Source organism: Argopecten irradians, chromosome 16, assembly GCF_041381155.1.
Source record: "Argopecten irradians isolate NY chromosome 16, Ai_NY, whole genome shotgun sequence".
NCBI lineage: Eukaryota > Metazoa > Mollusca > Bivalvia > Pectinida > Pectinidae > Argopecten > Argopecten irradians.
The window spans coordinates 16660566-16682397 of NC_091149.1; the positions used below are offsets into that span (position 1 = coordinate 16660566).

The 21832-nt window shown below is 33.9% G+C and overlaps 17 non-coding genes across 17 annotated transcripts; 12 read left to right on the plus strand and 5 right to left on the minus strand.

Annotated features, from left to right (window-relative positions):
• Positions 1–5000: 5000 nt before the first annotated feature.
• Positions 5001–5073, plus strand: Trnak-cuu (transfer RNA lysine (anticodon CUU)). The gene has a single exon. It is a non-coding gene; the product is annotated as a tRNA-Lys (tRNA).
• Positions 5074–7782: 2709 nt separating this feature from the next.
• Trnak-cuu (transfer RNA lysine (anticodon CUU)) lies at positions 7783–7855 on the plus strand. The gene has a single exon. It is a non-coding gene; the product is annotated as a tRNA-Lys (tRNA).
• Positions 7856–8171: 316 nt separating this feature from the next.
• On the minus strand, positions 8172–8261 carry Trnay-gua (transfer RNA tyrosine (anticodon GUA)). Its single transcript is given in 2 exon segments — positions 8172–8207; positions 8225–8261. It is a non-coding gene; the product is annotated as a tRNA-Tyr (tRNA).
• Positions 8262–8822: 561 nt separating this feature from the next.
• Positions 8823–8894, plus strand: Trnag-ucc (transfer RNA glycine (anticodon UCC)). Its single transcript has one exon. It is a non-coding gene; the product is annotated as a tRNA-Gly (tRNA).
• Positions 8895–10521: 1627 nt separating this feature from the next.
• Positions 10522–10594, plus strand: Trnak-cuu (transfer RNA lysine (anticodon CUU)). Its single transcript has one exon. It is a non-coding gene; the product is annotated as a tRNA-Lys (tRNA).
• A 311-nt stretch (positions 10595–10905) lies between these two features.
• On the minus strand, positions 10906–10995 carry Trnay-gua (transfer RNA tyrosine (anticodon GUA)). Its single transcript is given in 2 exon segments — positions 10906–10941; positions 10959–10995. It is a non-coding gene; the product is annotated as a tRNA-Tyr (tRNA).
• Positions 10996–11555: 560 nt separating this feature from the next.
• Positions 11556–11627, plus strand: Trnag-ucc (transfer RNA glycine (anticodon UCC)). The gene has a single exon. It is a non-coding gene; the product is annotated as a tRNA-Gly (tRNA).
• Positions 11628–13269: 1642 nt separating this feature from the next.
• On the plus strand, positions 13270–13342 carry Trnak-cuu (transfer RNA lysine (anticodon CUU)). The gene has a single exon. It is a non-coding gene; the product is annotated as a tRNA-Lys (tRNA).
• A 315-nt stretch (positions 13343–13657) lies between these two features.
• Positions 13658–13747, minus strand: Trnay-gua (transfer RNA tyrosine (anticodon GUA)). Its single transcript is given in 2 exon segments — positions 13658–13693; positions 13711–13747. It is a non-coding gene; the product is annotated as a tRNA-Tyr (tRNA).
• Positions 13748–14307: 560 nt separating this feature from the next.
• On the plus strand, positions 14308–14379 carry Trnag-ucc (transfer RNA glycine (anticodon UCC)). Its single transcript has one exon. It is a non-coding gene; the product is annotated as a tRNA-Gly (tRNA).
• Positions 14380–16022: 1643 nt separating this feature from the next.
• Positions 16023–16095, plus strand: Trnak-cuu (transfer RNA lysine (anticodon CUU)). Its single transcript has one exon. It is a non-coding gene; the product is annotated as a tRNA-Lys (tRNA).
• A 311-nt stretch (positions 16096–16406) lies between these two features.
• On the minus strand, positions 16407–16496 carry Trnay-gua (transfer RNA tyrosine (anticodon GUA)). Its single transcript is given in 2 exon segments — positions 16407–16442; positions 16460–16496. It is a non-coding gene; the product is annotated as a tRNA-Tyr (tRNA).
• A 561-nt stretch (positions 16497–17057) lies between these two features.
• Positions 17058–17129, plus strand: Trnag-ucc (transfer RNA glycine (anticodon UCC)). Its single transcript has one exon. It is a non-coding gene; the product is annotated as a tRNA-Gly (tRNA).
• A 1641-nt stretch (positions 17130–18770) lies between these two features.
• Trnak-cuu (transfer RNA lysine (anticodon CUU)) lies at positions 18771–18843 on the plus strand. Its single transcript has one exon. It is a non-coding gene; the product is annotated as a tRNA-Lys (tRNA).
• Positions 18844–19156: 313 nt separating this feature from the next.
• On the minus strand, positions 19157–19246 carry Trnay-gua (transfer RNA tyrosine (anticodon GUA)). The gene is given in 2 exon segments: positions 19157–19192; positions 19210–19246. It is a non-coding gene; the product is annotated as a tRNA-Tyr (tRNA).
• A 560-nt stretch (positions 19247–19806) lies between these two features.
• On the plus strand, positions 19807–19878 carry Trnag-ucc (transfer RNA glycine (anticodon UCC)). The gene has a single exon. It is a non-coding gene; the product is annotated as a tRNA-Gly (tRNA).
• A 1646-nt stretch (positions 19879–21524) lies between these two features.
• Trnak-cuu (transfer RNA lysine (anticodon CUU)) lies at positions 21525–21597 on the plus strand. The gene has a single exon. It is a non-coding gene; the product is annotated as a tRNA-Lys (tRNA).
• Positions 21598–21832: the final 235 nt, after the last annotated feature.

The following is a 21832-nucleotide window of genomic DNA, read 5'->3' on the forward strand; positions in this document are numbered from 1 at the left end:
CGTATAAAACCGTTACATCATAAGTTACTGAAATAGAGGCGGTAGCACGTGTTACTATCTATAGGACAATGATAGAATGCATTTGTACATGTTAGTGATAATATTATCTCTGCGCCCAGAAACATTATGCTGATTTTACCACCATAAATTTTGCTTTTGAAGATTCAATAAAAGAACTTTCTGTGCGCCGAGGTATCACAATTATGATGATTCTATTGTTCCATTTCTGGTTCATCTATAGGAAATTTTAATTTACTTACAACGTACTCAAATATTCCTTACATCTTGCAGCATTGTGTCGATTTGTATTTTAACCTTTTTTTTAAAGATGCTCAACCGCCGACAGAGCATAAATGATACTCATCATTTTACCAATAATTGGTGTTTAATCGTGTGTATATATGTCTAATTAAAACAAAAAAATAATATAATATACATAATTTATTATGCTTTTGGTGCATACGCAATCAGTGCTTCTTTCCATATAGGACATAGTGCCAAGGCATTTTTTCGGGATGGAATTTTTTTTTAATATTTTTATCTTGAAGTAAAATTAGAAGCTCAAACTTTTCAATGGGTGGTGGTAATGGTGTAAAGTAATAAACGTTTGAACTGAATATAAATACTAAATCGTCTGCTCCAGTTATTGATAGCGGCGGAGCATCTTAAAGAAAATATACATGTACCGCGAAACAATCGGTGTTCTGTTTATAAAATGCAAAATGCATATATTTGATTTCTCTCTTATTTCTTAATTAGTACTAATAACTAAATGCATAACTATATGCATTTGCATAAATAATTGCCCTTCACATCACAAGGTAAATATTTGTTTGTTCTTGAAATATATTTTAAAAATGAAACATCTAGCCGCAAATAAGGCTCGATTTAATGTTAAAATGATTTATCAATTTTCACGTTATTATCACATTTCACACATATTTCTGTGAGTCACGGCACGCGTCGATGACGTTATAACACACGTGGCACAATCTCGTGACCATGACAGGCAAACAGATCTCAGGTAAACCTGATCAGGTCGACCATAAAGAGTTAAAATGCACACGGGTCCTGCTAGGATGATACATACATTCATGTTGCTCAAGGTCAGATCGAGACAACAAAGTATATATGTTATATAATTAATTGACCTTGTACTTTGCGATGACGTTGAGACGATCGCCGAGGGCGTTAGTCTTCGCGACGCCTGTATGATGTCCCTGTCCAAAATCCTTATTAAAGGTATAATCTGGGGTCATATAATTGCATTAAGGAAGGATACCGGGGGCACGTGAGGTCAGGGATACTGAAGTTTGAATTTATGAATAAATTATTTTATTAGTTTAAAAAAGAACAATTCTAATTATCCCATTAACCTTATATTGCTATTTTATGATATATATATATTGATAAAACATTGTTATTCATTTTAAAACTAAAAGTATTGACATCTAGATTATATTGCCACACGTGCATTTAAGGAAAAAATGAAGGTTTTATGGTGCTAAAAATGCTCTATTTGGAAACATTGTGGTTCAATTTTCTTGAAAATTGACTGAATAAAAGCAACTATGTCACTTTTTAGTCTATTACTTTTCTAAAAAAATTGAACTTCAAAAATTTTGACCTATTCTTATTTTTGTGAGAATGTTTTAGGTAATTTACATGCATCTTTTTTACCTAATTTTCCACCAAAAATTATCACTAAAAATTAATTATGACGAGAAGTAAAGCATTTTTTCTTGAAAAAGCATTGAGATATATCATATCAATTAAGCAATACATATATCATAGAAACATTTTGTTAAAGATTTCTATTTGCGGGGCGGATTTAGTGCAGACTAATGCTGTTATTTCATGTTTAGAAACTACTCAAAAAAGACAAATTTGAATATTGATTTAGAAAAAAATGGATGGTTCAATTTCTTCGAAACTTTGACAGAAGATGCATAACAACATATTTACTTTCATAAAACAAATATAAAAAATATTGAACTACGGGAAAATTTTGGGGGGTTGTGAGACTACCACCTTAAAAGGTGTGTTTTTTTAAATGCTACGACATAATCCAGGGGCGGACACGTGATGTATATATCACAGGGTTCTGAAAATTAATTACAGTTATGTTAAATATATTTAGACACACCAGAGATATCATGCAACAGTTTAGATTTTAGTAATCTAGATAAAAGATCGGCTGATTTCATATTCTGCGTGGTAAAGTTGAGAAATGTTGCAAAAGAAAATAAAACGATCCCAGAAAAATCATTAAATGCAAACAATGCAACCTTGACACTTGACAAAAAACTCACGTGATTCAATGTATTATTAAAATTATTCACAAACGCATTCCTTTTAACCCGAGGCTAGTAAATTGTGAAAAAAATGTTAAACTCATGAAATAAATCTTAAATATGACATGCAAACACAGTGTTATGTCACCTATTCTTTAAAAAAAATATTTGACCCCGTGGGCAATGAACATGATACATTCACAGTATGTAGGAAATTTAGGTATTTACATCACTGTCTCGCCTAAATCGACGTCCTCGGTATGAATAATTCACGAAGACTCATTTGTATATGGTGACTTTAATGTGATCATTAATTTTAATCATCGTTAACCTTTGACTCTCACTGTATAATTCTAAATGCTTAATGGTACTTATGGTCACTTCGCGAGATTTATTTTGTTACTTTCTAATGTATTTCAAAAAAGATGGATTTCAAATTATTATTCTATGCTTGACGGATTTCCAACCATCCGTTCCTAATTGAATAAAAAAAAATCATGAATATTATTCATCAATTGTAAAATGATTACAATAACGTATATTTTTTATAAATAAAATGTTGGTTTCGCTATAGTTGATGTATTAAGGAGAAGAAGAGTTTTCAGCAAATTTTAACGAAAAATTCCACTTCCTGTGACACTTGACTACAGTAGCTTTATCAAATGTTTCATGATTAAACTTATATTTGTTTTTAGTTATTAAGGAGAAGAAATGTTTTAAGCAAATTTCTGGCATAAATGTGTCCACTTTTTTGGATCCCTCCGTCCGGCGGACGACGTTTTAATAGATAAGTACATAAACAAAGGATGATGGTCTCTGGTAGTGTTATATAAAGATCTATAGTTCAAAGATGAAAATTATTCTATATCAATATAACTGTCTAGTGAAACCTTCCTAGAATTAGTCTCCCTTTGTTTTCTCCTGGGATTGGTTTTTTCCCGGAAACATTGCAATCTTTTGTTATGTTTTATAGGACCATCATGTACATTCATTTGTCACAAATGTTTTACCATGCCTGTGGTATATATAGTATGCCACATGACACATCTTTGTACCGAATTTTGTCTTCACGACGGCCGTGGGGGATGGGCTTGTTTTGTTTTCTGTGGCTACTGTATATGTAGTTACATGGGGAAGGATCCCATTTTTTAGGTTAGGTTTGTACAATACACAAGCATTTCCCCCACACAAACAAGGCAATAAACACAGCAGAATGCTAATTTATAGATATCATTTATCGACTTTTATTAGCCTGATCAATCAATGTCGAGTCTTGACGGCATTCTGTCCGGCGAGCCCGTTTGTCATTTACATACTACCATTACACTCTGTAAACATCGATAATGTTATCAATATCTATATACATCTTAACAAACAGGTAATGATAGTCTTCCCGTTATCTCAAAACGTCTATTATCAAAAATTTACTCCTAAAATGTGCAGTAATTGTGTGTACCACATACAGATGCCACAACCATTTTTCAATATGTTGAATGTTACGGTAGACCCTGAAGGGTGAGTTTCATTTTCTTTTATTTTCAAAAGGATTTTAAAGTTTTTTTATCGCGTAGTGCAAAAACGTTTTTCAAATGGGTCATTTCAAAAGAAGTTTTTGATTAATTAGTTCTCAATAAAACATGATATTCAGAAACAACCATCGTTGATGGAGAAATGTGACATACATATTGCATGTACGATAAGCTCTGAATTTCAAACTTTTGTCATTGCATTGGCTATAAGGCACATAGTGACACGAAAGTGTATGTGGTTTTTTAGCAAATCTGTTTTCCATTTTTCCTTCGAGATAAAATTACTAATATAGTGGACGTCACAACCTGGTTGATATTATGCGTGTGAACTGCTCAAATTACCACGATGATTTCCCCAGGTGACGCTCATCAGGTCAGCGTATTTCTAGTTATTGATTTTCGTATCAAGACTTGATTCAAGTGAGGAGCGGTTATATCAAACAAATGTCGTGTCAATATTTGTAAAATATTGACGTTGAAGTAATTACGTTACATTGTCGTGTTTTATGAAGTGACGTCGTTTTCATTGTGACGTCATAAGCAAGTTACGCTCGGAACTGCATTTCATGCATCAGTGATTAATTTCAGTGGTAATATGCAATCAAAAGAGCGTTCGTGGGTGTACAATCAGCATTGCATTGAGAGCATAAGAAATACGCTACATGAATTTAAAACAAGTTCGCCTATCTATGGTTGGGATGGAGGGGGGGGGGGGTGGACCGAGTCGATTAAGATGTATCTCCATCATTCATTAACACCGAGGCCCTCCTATCTCTCGGCTCGCGAGTTCGATAATTACCTGTTAGGCATGTTGCCAGGTACTGACCGTTTTGCCCGGGGTTTTCTCGCTCGGATATTACTGACGCTCTCCTCCAAGGCATGACATGAACCTTGGCACCCAAAAAAAACGTCCTTTACATGACCCGGGTTGGTAGAGTCAGGCTGTTATAACTAATATAAACCCATAACCCACTTGGTTTAGGGACAGGAAAGTAACAGAATTGGAAGTGTTATAATTAATTCGCGGTCGGCCTATGCAGAATTGTTGTCCTATATGTCCTTTTACTTTGTGTATTACTTTTCATGGATGAGACAGTAACCCATTCGCGGCGTATTTATGATACAATTAGTGGGTAAAGTTAAGGTAAATGTTGCTTTGTTAAGCATGAAAACAACAGCCCGGCTAGCTCAGTCGGTAGAGCACGAGACTCTTAATCTCGGGGTCGTGGGTTCGAGCCCCACGTTGGGCGTTTATTTTTGCCCCCTGTAAACGTGTTACTTCTGATGTTCTACTGTGTTGTTCACATCTTACAACAAATCCTTCTATATTATATTCAACAACTGTGCGACTTTAATCCACAATCTTCAACTTAAAGAATTTGTTTATTATCAATTTTTTTTATACCAATTCCTTTATGTTATGTGTTTATTATGTTTATTATGTTTTCTTAGCCCGAAACAAAAAAAACAAATATTTGTGTTCTTTTCATTAGACGAGTTAGGTACTAATAATTGGTGCTTAAAATGTCTAATTTAAAATAGAAAATGTTGAGAAAATAAAACAATCCCGCGAGCCGGAGTCGAACCAGCGACCTAAGGACTAGCTCTGAGTTTAACCACTACAGTCCTCCGCTCTCTACCAACTGAGCTACACGGGTTATGTTTTGTTTCGTCAATACCAACGATATCTATTACCGTTCTTCGTCGTCTCCAAGATGCCTCGGGAACGAACTGTAACTGTTGCGAATCAGGAAGTTTCAATTTGGACGTCTTCCTTTGGAAATCAGTTTACATAACTCTTTTCTGGCAGAGTAAATGAATATAATGTGAACATTTACACTAATTGTTATCTAATTAACAAATGAGATCATGTATTTGATAACATATCACAATGATGCTGGTTGTTGATATGCATATCAACTTCGGTGTTTTCAATGTTCATTCGTTTCCAGTTTTAGAGTCATTATTGTAATTGTGACGTAACCACTGGACTAATACTCCGCTTTGTAAACTCATATTTGTCCGAACGTTTGGGTTCATCAGGGTGGTGCCTATGGTCATTGCGTTTTTCTTGTAAATAACATGCATGTCAAATGGATGCTAATGTCATCTTTTTCCTCACGTCAAACTTATAAATATTTAGATTTTTTTGTTCGGTATTAACCGGAACAAAGAATCAGTTGATACGTATATATTTCACCATCATGAACGTTTTTCTATTTCATGTGAATAACAGCGTCGTGGTGTAACGGTTAGCATGGTTGCCTTCCAAGCAGTCGATCCGGTTCGACTCCCGGCCGACGCACCTTATTTTTTTTCGTGGTAATCAATTAAGTAAAATGAATCTTCGAGTAGCTTACGCTGAATTCCCTTCTGAGTTTGATATTGATATTTAGTTACATTTTGTTAGCAACTTTAAGTTAAATATTAAAGATGGCGCCGCCGCTGACAAATGGTAATTTTTTCACTATCAAAAACAAGGAGCAGACGATTTAGTATTTGTCTTCACTTACTTACATACACCATTACCACCACTGAAAAGTTAAAGCTTCTAATTTAACTTCAGTTAAAAATATATAACAAAAATAATTTATTGCATCCCGAACAAATTCCGTGGCTCTATATCCTATCTGGAATGAAGTACTGATTGCGCATGGACCAACGTGTAAAGAAATCATTTTATATTATTTTTGTGCTAATTAGACATATATATATATATATATACGATTAAACACCTTTTATTGTTCAAAATGATGAATATCATTTATGCTCGGTCGGCGGTGGAGCATCTTTAAACAAAATTAAAGTCGATCATTTTACAACTAGATTACATTGAGAAACGTTTTTAATAACGTAATACGGTACGAGATATAGACCATCTTCAATCTGTTTTTGATTTAAAAATACCTTTGCACAACCGGAAGTGCAGATGCGTCTGATTGAGTAATTAGGACATACAATTTGACACTCTTTCAAACGCATACCTGAACTTCTCAGCTTTGATGTTAACGCATGCGTTAATTGGTTGCATCTAATGAATACATTTCGTCTCATTCCGAGTTGAAATGCCAAAGGCATTTTCTTTAAACAAATGTACGTTTACTAATTTTACTACCACAGGATCGAAATGTCCCAGGGGCATGTATTTTACTTCGTTTCAACAGGTTTTAAAACACTTTCTATTGCGAGACAGTCTCCAGATAAACAATAAAATAATCAACCTCTAAGAGAACAGTTTTTGATATCAACGGTTAAATGAAATGGGTATACATGCAAAATATCGCGACATCAACCTTCTCATTATTCAAAAGTACATAGCAGAAAATAGCAAATTATTGACATTTCATCATAATTATGAAATAGATAACGGTTTCCAATTTCCAATTGAACTTGATACAAATTTACTCAAATGACTAAACTGTTTTCGGCGCCAACAAATGCTTCCAACTATATTCATATTAAATCGACTAGGTTCTACGTTTAGTGTTAAAAGTTTTCGAAGTAGAAATCCTATTGAAATATCAGAACAAATCTATTCATTTTCATAGAGTATCATGTTTAAATTGACCACTATTCAGCTTAGATGGGAGTTTCCACACCAGTCCGTTAACTCAAACTTTAAATTCAGGACGTCATATTAAACTCTGAATAAAAGGAATTTTTAAAATTAGACAAAATAAACTAATCTCTTTTTGACTGACACAAATCATTTACTTTCTTTCGATTTCGACTATTCGAAGGGAAAGAGCACCAAATCTATTTTAGACTTTTGTATAACAATGGGTTATATGTTTATAGTTTATAAACACGTTTGTTATTTGATCATTTCATTTCAAAATGTAGAATATTTCACAAGAAGTCAAAATAAGTGAACAACTTTAGTTTGTCTTTTTAGCTGATTCTGACACTGTGTCATGTTGCTTTGTTAGGAACTCGACAGTTATGTAATGAAAACAACAGCCCGGCTAGCTCAGTCGGTAGAGCACGAGACTCTTAATCTCGGGGTCGTGGGTTCGAGCCCCACGTTGGGCGTTTATTTTTGCCCCCTGTAAACGTGTTACTTCTGATGTTCTACTGTGTTGTTCACATCTTACAACAAATCCTTCTATATTATATTCAACAACTGTGGCGACTTTAATCCACAATCTTCAACTTAAAGAATTTGTTTATTATCTTTTTTTTTTATACCAATTCCTTTATGTTATGTGTTTATTATGTTTATTATGTTTTCTTAGCCCGAAACAAAAAAAACAAATATTTGTGTTCTTTTCATTAGACGAGTTAGGTACTAATAATTGGTGCTTAAAATGTCTAATTTAAAATAGAAAATGTTGAGAAAATAAAACAATCCCGCGAGCCGGAGTCGAACCAGCGACCTAAGGATAGCTCTGAGTTTAACCACTACAGTCCTCCGCTCTACCAACTGAGCTATCACGGGTTATGTTTATCGTCAATGCAACGATATCTATACGTTCTTCGTCGTCTCCAAGATGCCTCGGGAACGAACTGTACTGTGCGAATCAGGAAGTTTCAATTTGGACGTCTTCCTTTGGAAATCAGTTTACATAACTCTTTTCTGGCAGAGTAAATGAATATAATGTGAACATTTACACTAATTGTTATCTAATTAACAAATGAGATCATGTATTTGATAACATATCACAATGATGCTGGTTGTTGATATGCATATCAACTTCGGTGTTTCAATGTCATTTTTTCCATTTTGTAGAGTCATTATTGTAATTGTGACGTAACCACTGGACTAATACTCCGCTTGTTAACTCATATTTGTCCGAACGTTGGGTTCATCAGGGTGGTGTCCTATGGTCATCGTTTTTCTTGTAAATAACATGCATGTCAAATGATGCTATTGCCATCTTTTCTTCACGTCAAACTTATAAATATTTAGATTTTTTGGTTCGGTATTAACCAGAACAAAGAATCAGTTGATACGTATTATTTCACCATCATGAACGTTTTCTATTTTACGCGAATAACAGCGTCGGTGGTGTAACGGTTAGCATGGTTGCCTTCCAAGCAGTCGATCCGGGTTCGACTCCCGGCCGACGCACCTTATTTTTTTCGTGGTAATCAATTAAGTAAAGTGAATCTTCGAGTAGCTTACTGAATTCCCTTCTGTGTTTGATATTGATATTTAGTTACATTTTGTTAGCAACTTTAAGTTAAATATTAAAGATGCGCCGCCGCTGACAAATGGTAATTTTTCACTATCAAAAACAGGAGCAGACGATTTAGTATTTGTCTTCACTTACTTACATACACCATTACCACCACTGAAAAGTTAAAGCTTCTAATTTAACTTCAAGTTAAAAATATATAACAAAAATAATTAATTGCATCCCGAACAAATTCCGTGGCTCTATATCCTATCTGGAATGAAGTACTGATTGCGCATGGACCAACGGGTAAAGAAATCATTTTATATTATTTTTGTGCTAATTAGACATATATATATATATATACGATTAAACACCTTTTATTGTTCAAATGATGAATATCATTTATGCTCGGTCGGCGGTGGAGCATCTTTAAACAAAATTAAAGTCGATCATTTTACAACTAGATTACATTGAGAAACGTTTTAATAACGTAATACGGTACGAGATATAGACCATCTTCAATCTGTTTTGATTTAAAAATACCTTTGCACAACCGGAAGTGCAGATGCGTCTGATTGAGTAATTAGGACATACATTTTGACACTCTTTCAAACGCATACCTGAACTTCTCAGCTTTGATGTTAACGCATGCGTTAATTGGTTGCATCTAATGAATACATTTCGTCTCATTCCGAGTTGAAATGCCAAAGGCATTTTCTTTAAACAAATGTACGTTTACTAATTTTACTACCACAGGATCGAAATGTCCCAGGGGCATGTATTTTACTTCGTTCAACAGGTTTTAAAACACTTTCTATTGCGAGACAGTCTCCAGATAAACAATAAAATAATCAACCCTTAAGAGAACAGTTTTTGATATCAACGGTTAAATGAAATGGGTATACATGCAAAATATCGCGACATCAACCTTCTCATTATTCTAAAGTACATAGCAGAAAATAGCAAATTATTGACATTTCATCATAATTATGAAATAGATACGGAAATGAACTTGATACAAATTTACTCAAATGACTAAACTGTTTTCGGCGCCAACAAATGCTTCCAACTATATTCATATTAAATCGACTAGGTTCTACGTTTAGTGTTAAAGTTTTCGAAGTAGAAATCCTATTGAAATATCAGAACAAATCTATTCATTTTCATAGAGTATCATGTTTAAATTGACCACTATTCAGCTTAGATGGGAGTTTCCACACCAGTCCGTTAACTCAAACTTTAAATTCAGGACGTCATATTAAACTCTGAATAAAAGGAATTTTTAAAATTAGACAAAATAACTAATCTCTTTTTGACTGACACAAATCATTTACTTTCTTTCGATTCGACTATTCGAAGGGAAAGAGCACCAAATCTATTTTAGACTTTTGTATAACAATGGGTTATATGTTTATAGTTTATAAACACGTTTGTTATTTGATCATTTCATTTCAAAATGTAGAATATTTCACAAGAAGTCAAAATAAGTGAACAACTTTAGTTTGTCTTTTTAGCTGATTCTGACACTGTGTCATGTTGCTTTGTTAGGAACTCGACAGTTATGTAATGAAAACAACAGCCCGGCTAGCTCAGTCGGTAGAGCACGAGACTCTTAATCTCGGGGTCGTGGGTTCGAGCCCCACGTTGGGCGTTTATTTTTGCCCCCTGTAAACGTGTTACTTCTGATGTTCTACTGTGTTGTTTACATCTTACAACAAATCCTTCTATATTATATTCAACAACTGTGCGACTTTAATCCACAATCTTCAACTTAAAGAATTTGTTTATTATCAATCTTTTATACCAATTCCTTTATGTTATGTGTATATTATGTTTATTATGTTTTCTTAGCCCGAAACAAAAATCAAATATTTGTGTTCTTTTCATTAGACGAGTTAGGTACTAATAATTGGTGCTTAAAATGTCTAATTTAAAATAGAAAATGTTGAGAAAATAAAACAATCCCGCGAGCCGGAGTCGAACCAGCGACCTAAGGATAGCTCTGAGTTTAACCACTACAGTCCTCCGCTCTACCAACTGAGCTATCACGGGTTATGTTTATCGTCAATGCAACGATATCTATACGTTCTTCGTCGTCTCCAAGATGCCTCGGGAACGAACTGTACTGTGCGAATCAGGAAGTTTCAATTTGGACGTCTTCCTTTGGAAATCAGTTTACATAACTCTTTTCTGGCAGAGTAAATGAATATAATGTAAACATTTACACTAATTGTTATCTAATTAACAAATGAGATCATGTATTTGATAACATATCACAATGATGCTGGTTGTTGATATGCATATCAACTTCGGTGTTTCAATGTCATTTTTTCCATTTGTAGAGTCATTATTGTAATTGTGACGTAACCACTGGACTAATACTCCGCTTGTAAACTCATATTTGTCCGAACGTTGGGTTCATCAGGGTGGTGCCCTATGGTCATCGTTTTTCTTGTAAATAACATGCATGTCAAATGATGCTATTGTCATCTTTTCCTCACGTCAAACTTATAAATATTTAGATTTTTTGGTTCGGTATTAACCGGAACAAAGAATCAGTTGATACGTATTATTTCACCATCATGAACGTTTTCTATTTCATGTGAATAACAGCGTCGGTGGTGTAACGGTTAGCATGGTTGCCTTCCAAGCAGTCGATCCGGGTTCGACTCCCGGCCGACGCACCTTATTTTTTTCGTGGTAATCAATTAAGTAAAATGAATCTTCGAGTAGCTTACTGAATTCCCTTCTGAGTTTGATATTGATATTTAGTTACATTTTGTTAGCAACTTTAAGTTAAATATTAAAGATGCGCCGCCGCTGACAAATGGTAATTTTTCACTATCAAAAACAGGAGCAGACGATTTAGTATTTGTCTTCACTTACTTACATACACCATTACCACCACTGAAAAGTTAAAGCTTCTAATTTAACTTCAAGTTAAAAATATATATAACAAAAATAATTAATTGCATCCCGAACAAATTCCGTGGCTCTATATCCTATCTGGAATGAAGTACTGATTGCGCATGGACCAACGTGTAAAGAAATCATTTTATATTATTTTTGTGCTAATTAGACATATATATATATATATATATACGATTAAACACCTTTTATTGTTCAAAATGATGAATATCATTTATGCTCGGTCGGCGGTGGAGCATCTTTAAACAAAATTAAAGTCGATCATTTTACAACTAGATTACATTGAGAAACGTTTTAATAACGTAATACGGTACGAGATATAGACCATCTTCAATCTGTTTTGATTTAAAAATACCTTTGCACAACCGGAAGTGCAGATGCGTCTGATTGAGTAATTAGGACATACAATTTGACACTCTTTCAAACGCATACCTGAACTTCTCAGCTTTGATGTTAACGCATGCGTTAATTGGTTGCATCTAATGAATACATTTCGTCTCATTCCGAGTTGAAATGCCAAAGGCATTTTCTTTAAACAAATGTACGTTTACTAATTTTACTACCACAGGATCGAAATGTCCCAGGGGCATGTATTTTACTTCGTTCAACAGGTTTTAAAACACTTTCTATTGCGAGACAGTCTCCAGATAAACAATAAAATAATCAACCTCTAAGAGAACAGTTTTTTGATATCAACGGTTAAATGAAATGGGTATACATGCAAAATATCGCGACATCAACCTTCTCATTATTCAAAAGTACATAGCAGAAAATAGCAAATTATTGACATTTCATCATAATTATGAAATAGATACGGTTTCCAATTTCCAATTGAACTTGATACAAATTTACTCAAATGACTAAACTGCGCCAACAAATGCTTCCAACTATATTCATATTAAATCGACTAGGTTCTACGTTTAGTGTTAAAGTTTTCGAAGTAGAAATCCTATTGAAATATCAGAACAAATCTATTCATTTTCATAGAGTATCATGTTTAAATTGACCACTATTCAGCTTAGATGGGAGTTTTCCACACCAGTCCGTTAACTCAAACTTTAAATTCAGGACGTCATATTAAACTCTGAATAAAAGGAATTTTTAAAAATTAGACAAAATAACTAATCACTTTTTGACTGACACAAATCATTTACTTTCTTTCGATTCGACTATTCGAAGGGAAAGAGCACCAAATCTATTTTAGACTTTTGTATAACAATGGGTTATATGTTTATAGTTTATAAACACGTTTGTTATTTGATCATTTCATTTCAAAATGTAGAATATTTCACAAGAAGTCAAAATAAGTGAACAACTTTAGTTTGTCTTTTTAGCTGATTCTGACACTGTGTCATGTTGCTTTGTTAGGAACTCGACAGTTATGTAATGAAAACAACAGCCCGGCTAGCTCAGTCGGTAGAGCACGAGACTCTTAATCTCGGGGTCGTGGGTTCGAGCCCCACGTTGGGCGTTTATTTTTGCCCCCCTGTAAACGTGTTACTTCTGATGTTTCTACTGTGTTGTTTACATCTTACAACAAATCCTTCTATATATTATATTCAACAACTGTGCGACTTTAATCCACAATCTTCAACTTAAAGAATTTGTTTATTATCAATCTTTTATACCAATTCCTTTATGTTATGTGTATATTATGTTTATTATGTTTTCTTAACCCGAAACAAAAATCAAATATTTGTGTTCTTTTCATTAGACGAGTTAGGTACTAATAATTGGTGCTTAAAATGTCTAATTTAAAATAGAAAATGTTGAGAAAATAAAACAATCCCGCGAGCCGGAGTCGAACCAGCGACCTAAGGATAGCTCTGAGTTTAACCACTACAGTCCTCCGCTCTACCAACTGAGCTATCACGGGTTATGTTTTTCGTCAATACAACGATATCTATACGTTCTTCGTCGTCTCCAAGATGCTTCGGGAACGAACTGTACTGTGCGAATCAGGAAGTTTCAATTTGGACGTCTTCCTTTGGAAATCAGTTTACATAACTCTTTTCTGGCAGAGTAAATGAATATAATGTGAACATTTACACTAATTGTTATCTAATTAACAAATGAGATCATGTATTTGATAACATATCACAATGATGCTGGTTGTTGATATGCATATCAACTTCGGTGTTTCAATGTCATTCTTTCCATTTTTAGAGTCATTATTGTAATTGTGACGTAACCACTGGACTAATACTCCGCTTGTTAACTCATATTTGTCCGAACGTTGGGTTCATCAGGGTGGTGTCCTATGGTCATCGTTTTTCTTGTAAATAACATGCATGTCAAATGATGCTATTGCCATCTTTTCTTCACGTCAAACTTATAAATATTTAGATTTTTTGGTTCGGTATTAACCAGAACAAAGAATCAGTTGATACGTATTATTTCACCATCATGAACGTTTTCTATTTTATGCGAATAACAGCGTCGGTGGTGTAACGGTTAGCATGGTTGCCTTCCAAGCAGTCGATCCGGGTTCGACTCCCGGCCGACGCACCTTATTTTTTTTCGTGGTAATCAATTAAGTAAAATGAATCTTCGAGTAGCTTACTGAATTCCCTTCTGAGTTTGATATTGATATTTAGTTACATTTTGTTAGCAACTTTAAGTTAAATATTAAAGATGCGCCGCCGCTGACAAATGGTAATTTTTCACTATCAAAAACAGGAGCAGACGATTTAGTATTTGTCTTCACTTACTTACATACACCATTACCACCACTGAAAAGTTAAAGCTTCTAATTTAACTTCAAGTTAAAAATATATAACAAAAATAATTTATTGCATCCCGAACAAATTCCGTGGCTCTATATCCTATCTGGAATGAAGTACTGATTGCGCATGGACCAACGTGTAAAGAAATCATTTTATATTATTTTTGTGCTAATTAGACATATATATATATATATATATATATACGATTAAACACCTTTTATTGTTCAAATGATGAATATCATTTATGCTCGGTCGGCGGTGGAGCATCTTTAAACAAAATTAAAGTCGATCATTTTACAACTAGATTACATTGAGAAACGTTTTAATAACGTAATACGGTACGAGATATAGACCATCTTCAATCTGTTTTGATTTAAAAATACCTTTGCACAACCGGAAGTGCAGATGCGTCTGATTGAGTAATTAGGACATACAATTTGACACTCTTTCAAACGCATACCTGAACTTCTCAGCTTTGATGTTAACGCATGCGTTAATTGGTTGCATCTAATGAATACATTTCGTCTCATTCCGAGTTGAAATGCCAAAGGCATTTTCTTTAAACAAATGTACGTTTACTAATTTTACTACCACAGGATCGAAATGTCCCAGGGGCATGTATTTTACTTCGTTCAACAGGTTTTAAAACACTTTCTATTGCGAGACAGTCTCCAGATAAACAATAAAATAATCAACCTCTAAGAGAACAGTTTTTGATATCAACGGTTAAATGAAATGGGTATACATGCAAAATATCGCGACATCAACCTTCTCATTATTCTAAAGTACATAGCAGAAAATAGCAAATTATTGACATTTCATCATAATTATGAAATAGATACTTGATTCAAAATTATGAAATGAACTTGATACAAATTTACTCAAATGACTAAACTGCGCCAACAAATGCTTCCAACTATATTCATATTAAATCGACTAGGTTCTACGTTTAGTGTTAAAGTTTTCGAAGTAGAAATCCTATTGAAATATCAGAACAAATCTATTCATTTTCATAGAGTATCATGTTTAAATTGACCACTATTCAGCTTAGATGGGAGTTTCCACACCAGTCCGTTAACTCAAACTTTAAATTCAGGACGTCATATTAAACTCTGAATAAAAGGAATTTTTAAAATTAGACAAAATAACTAATCTCTTTTTGACTGACACAAATCATTTACTTTCTTTCTATTCGACTATTCGAAGGGAAAGAGCACCAAATCTATTTTAGACTTTTGTATAACAATGGGTTATATGTTAATAGTTTATAAACACGTTTGTTATTTGATCATTTCATTTCAAAATGTAGAATATTTCACAAGAAGTCAAAATAAGTGAACAACTTTAGTTTGTCGTTTTAGCTGATTCTGACACTGTGTCATGTTGCTTTGTTAGGAACTCGACAGTTATGTAATGAAAACAACAGCCCGGCTAGCTCAGTCGGTAGAGCACGAGACTCTTAATCTCGGGGTCGTGGGTTCGAGCCCCACGTTGGGCGTTTATTTTTGCCCCCTGTAAACGTGTTGCTTCTGATGTTCTACTGTGTTGTTTACATCTTACAACAAATCCTTCTATATTATATTCAACAACTGTGCGACTTTAATCCACAATCTTCAACTTAAAGAATTTGTTTATTATCAATCTTTTATACCAATTCCTTTATGTTATGTGTATATTATGTTTATTATGTTTTCTTAGCCCGAAACAAAAATCAAATATTTGTGTTCTTTTCATCAGACGAGTTAGGTACTAATAATTGGTGCTTAAAATGTCTAATTTAAAATAGAAAATGTTGAGAAAATAAAACAATCCCGCGAGCCGGAGTCGAACCAGCGACCTAAGGATAGCTCTGAGTTTAACCACTACAGTCCTCCGCTCTACCAACTGAGCTATCACGGGTTATGTTTTTCGTCAATACAACGATATCTATACGTTCTTCGTCGTCTCCAAGATGCTTCGGGAACGAACTGTACTGTGCGAATCAGGAAGTTTCAATTTGGACGTCTTCCTTTGGAAATCAGTTTACATAACTCTTTTCTGGCAGAGTAAATGAATATAATGTGAACATTTACACTAATTGTTATCTAATTAACAAATGAGATCATGTATTTGATAACATATCACAATGATGCTGGTTGTTGATATGCATATCAACTTCGGTGTTTCAATGTCATTCTTTCCATTTTTTAGAGTCATTATTGTAATTGTGACGTAACCACTGGACTAATACTCCGCTTGTAAACTCATATTTGTCCGAACGTTGGGTTCATCAGGGTGGTGTCCTATGGTCATCGTTTTTCTAGTAAATAACATGCATGTCAGATGATGCTATTGTCATCTTTTCCTCACGTCAAACTTATAAATATTTAGATTTTTTGGTTCGGTATTAACCGGAACAAAGAATCAGTTGATACGTATTATTTCACCATCATGAACGTTTTCTATTTCATGTGAATAACAGCGTCGGTGGTGTAACGGTTAGCATGGTTGCCTTCCAAGCAGTCGATCCGGGTTCGACTCCCGGCCGACGCACCTTATTTTTTTCGTGGTAATCAATTAAGTAAAATGAATCTTCGAGTAGCTTACTGAATTCCCTTCTGAGTTTGATATTGATATTTAGTTACATTTTGTTAGCAACTTTAAGTTAAATATTAAAGATGCGCCGCCGCTGACAAATGGTAATTTTTCACAATCAAAAACAGGAGCAGACGATTTAGTATTTGTCTTCACTTACTTACATACACCATTACCACCACTGAAAAGTTAAAGCTTCTAATTTAACTTCAAGTTAAAAATATATAACAAAAATAATTAATTGCATCCCGAACAAATTCCGTGGCTCTATATCCTATCTGGAATGAAGTACTGATTGCGCATGGACCAACGGGTAAAGAAATCATTTTATATTATTTTTGTGCTAATTAGACATATATATATATATATATACGATTAAACACCTTTTATTGTTCAAATGATGAATATCATTTATGCTCGGTCGGCGGTGGAGCATCTTTAAACAAAATTAAAGTCGATCATTTTACAACTAGATTACATTGAGAAACGTTTTAATAACGTAATACGGTACGAGATATAGACCATCTTCAATCTGTTTTGATTTAAAAATACCTTTGCACAACCGGAAGTGCAGATGCGTCTGATTGAGTAATTAGGACATACAATTTGACACTCTTTCAAACGCATACCTGAACTTCTCAGCTTTGATGTTAACGCATGCGTTAATTGGTTGCATCTAATGAATACATTTCGTCTCATTCCGAGTTGAAATGCCAAAGGCATTTTCTTTAAACAAATGTACGTTTACTAATTTTACTACCACAGGATCGAAATGTCCCAGGGGCATGTATTTTACTTCGTTCAACAGGTTTTAAAACACTTTCTATTGCGAGACAGTCTCCAGATAAACAATAAAATAATCAACCTCTAAGAGAACAGTTTTTGATATCAACGGTTAAATGAAATGGGTATACATGCAAAATATCGCGACATCAACCTTCTCATTATTCAAAAGTACATAGCAGAAAATAGCAAATTATTGACATTTCATCATAATTATGAAATAGATACGGTTTCCAATTTCCAATTGAACTTGATACAAATTTACTCAAATGACTAAACTGTTTTCGGCGCCAACAAATGCTTCCAACTATATTCATATTAAATCGACTAGGTTCTACGTTTAGTGTTAAAGTTTTCGAAGTAGAAATCCTATTGAAATATCAGAACAAATCTATTCATTTTCATAGAGTATCATGTTTAAATTGACCACTATTCAGCTTAGATGGGAGTTTCCACACCAGTCCGTTAACTCAAACTTTAAATTCAGGACGTCATATTAAACTCTGAATAAAAGGAATTTTTAAAATTAGACAAAATAACTAATCTCTTTTTGACTGACACAAATCATTTACTTTCTTTCGATTCGACTATTCGAAGGGAAAGAGCACCAAATCTATTTTAGACTTTTGTATAACAATGGGTTATATGTTTATAGTTTATAAACACGTTTGTTATTTGATCATTTCATTTCAAAATGTAGAATATTTCACAAGAAGTCAAAATAAGTGAACAACTTTAGTTTGTCTTTTTAGCTGATTCTGACACTGTGTCATGTTGCTTTGTTAGGAACTCGACAGTTATGTAATGAAAACAACAGCCCGGCTAGCTCAGTCGGTAGAGCACGAGACTCTTAATCTCGGGGTCGTGGGTTCGAGCCCCACGTTGGGCGTTTATTTTTGCCCCCTGTAAACGTGTTACTTCTGATGTTCTACTGTGTTGTTCACATCTTACAACAAATCCTTCTATATTATATTCAACAACTGTGCGACTTTAATCCACAATCTTCAACTTAAAGAATTTGTTTATTATCAATTTTTTTTATACCAATTCCTTTATGTTATGTGTTTATTATGTTTATTATGTTTTCTTAACCCGAAACAAAAAACAAATATTTGTGTTCTTTTCATTAGACGAGTTAGGTACTAATAATTGGTGCTTAAAATGTCTAATTTAAAATAGAAAATGTTGAGAAAATAAAACAATCCCGCGAGCCGGAGTCGAACCAGCGACCTAAGGATAGCTCTGAGTTTAACCACTACAGTCCTCCGCTCTACCAACTGAGCTATCACGGGTTATGTTTATCGTCAATGCAACGATATCTATACGTTCTTCGTCGTCTCCAAGATGCCTCGGGAACGAACTGTACTGTGCGAATCAGGAAGTTTCAATTTGGACGTCTTCCTTTGGAAATCAGTTTACATAACTCTTTTCTGGCAGAGTAAATGAATATAATGTAAACATTTACACTAATTGTTATCTAATTAACAAATGAGATCATGTATTTGATAACATATCACAATGATGCTGGTTGTTGATATGCATATCAACTTCGGTGTTTCAATGTCATTCTTTCCATTTTTAGAGTCATTATTGTAATTGTGACGTAACCACTGGACTAATACTCCGCTTGTAAACTCATATTTGTCCGAACGTTGGGTTCATCAGGGTGGTGTCCTATGGTCATCGTTTTTCTTGTAAATAACATGCATGTCAGATGATGCTATTGTCATCTTTTCCTCACGTCAAACTTATAAATATTTAGATTTTTTGGTTCGGTATTAACCGGAACAAAGAATCAGTTGATACGTATTATTTCACCATCATGAACGTTTTCTATTTCATGTGAATAACAGCGTCGGTGGTGTAACGGTTAGCATGGTTGCCTTCCAAGCAGTCGATCCGGGTTCGACTCCCGGCCGACGCACCTTATTTTTTTCGTGGTAATCAATTAAGTAAAATGAATCTTCGAGTAGCTTACTGAATTCCCTTCTGAGTTTGATATTGATATTTAGTTACATTTTGTTAGCAACTTTAAGTTAAATATTAAAGATGCGCCGCCGCTGACAAATGGTAATTTTTTCACAATCAAAAACAGGAGCAGACGATTTAGTATTTGTCTTCACTTACTTACATACACCATTACCACCACTGAAAAGTTAAAGCTTCTAATTTAACTTCAAGTTAAAAATATATAACAAAAATAATTTATTGCATCCCGAACAAATTCCGTGGCTCTATATCCTATCTGGAATGAAGTACTGATTGCGCATGGACCAACGTGTAAAGAAATCATTTTATATTATTTTTGTGCTAATTAGACATATATATATATATATATATATACGATTAAACACCTTTTATTGTTCAAATGATGAATATCATTTATGCTCGGTCGGCGGTGGAGCATCTTTAAACAAAATTAAAGTCGATCATTTTACAACTAGATTACATTGAGAAACGTTTTAATAACGTAATACGGTACGAGATATAGACCATCTTCAATCTGTTTTGATTTAAAAATACCTTTGCACAACCGGAAGTGCAGATGCGTCTGATTGAGTAATTAGGACATACAATTTGACACTCTTTCAAACGCATACCTGAACTTCTCAGCTTTGATGTTAACGCATGCGTTAATTGGTTGCATCTAATGAATACATTTCGTCTCATTCCGAGTTGAAATGCCAAAGGCATTTTCTTTAAACAAATGTACGTTTACTAATTTTACTACCACAGGATCGAAATGTCCCAGGGGCATGTATTTTACTTCGTTCAACAGGTTTTAAAACACTTTCTATTGCGAGACAGTCTCCAGATAAACAATAAAATAATCAACCTCTAAGAGAACAGTTTTTGATATCAACGGTTAAATGAAATGGGTATACATGCAAAATATCGCGACATCAACCTTCTCATTATTCAAAAGTACATAGCAGAAAATAGCAAATTATTGACATTTCATCATAATTATGAAATAGATACGGTTTCCAATTTCCAATTGAACTTGATACAAATTTACTCAAATGACTAAACTGTTTTCGGCGCCAACAAATGCTTCCAACTATATTCATATTAAATCGACTAGGTTCTACGTTTAGTGTTAAAGTTTTCGAAGTAGAAATCCTATTGAAATATCAGAACAAATCTATTCATTTTCATAGAGTATCATGTTTAAATTGACCACTATTCAGCTTAGATGGGAGTTTCCACACCAGTCCGTTAACTCAAACTTTAAATTCAGGACGTCATATTAAACTCTGAATAAAAGGAATTTTTAAAATTAGACAAAATAACTAATCTCTTTTTGACTGACACAAATCATTTACTTTCTTTCGATTCGACTATTCGAAGGGAAAGAGCACCAAATCTATTTTAGACTTTTGTATAACAATGGGTTATATGTTAATAGTTTATAAACACGTTTGTTATTTGATCATTTCATTTCAAAATGTAGAATATTTCACAAGAAGTCAAAATAAGTGAACAACTTTAGTTTGTCTTTTTAGCTGATTCTGACACTGTGTCATGTTGCTTTGTTAGGAACTCGACAGTTATGTAATGAAAACAACAGCCCGGCTAGCTCAGTCGGTAGAGCACGAGACTCTTAATCTCGGGGTCGTGGGTTCGAGCCCCACGTTGGGCGTTTATTTTTGCCCCCTGTAAACGTGTTACTTCTGATGTTCTACTGTGTTGTTTACATCTTACAACAAATCCTTCTATATTATATTCAACAACTGTGCGACTTTAATCCACAATCTTCAACTTAAAGAATTTGTTTATTATCAATCTTTTATACCAATTCCTTTATGTTATGTGTATATTATGTTTATTATGTTTTCTTAACCCGAAACAAAAATCAAATATTTGTGTTCTTTTCA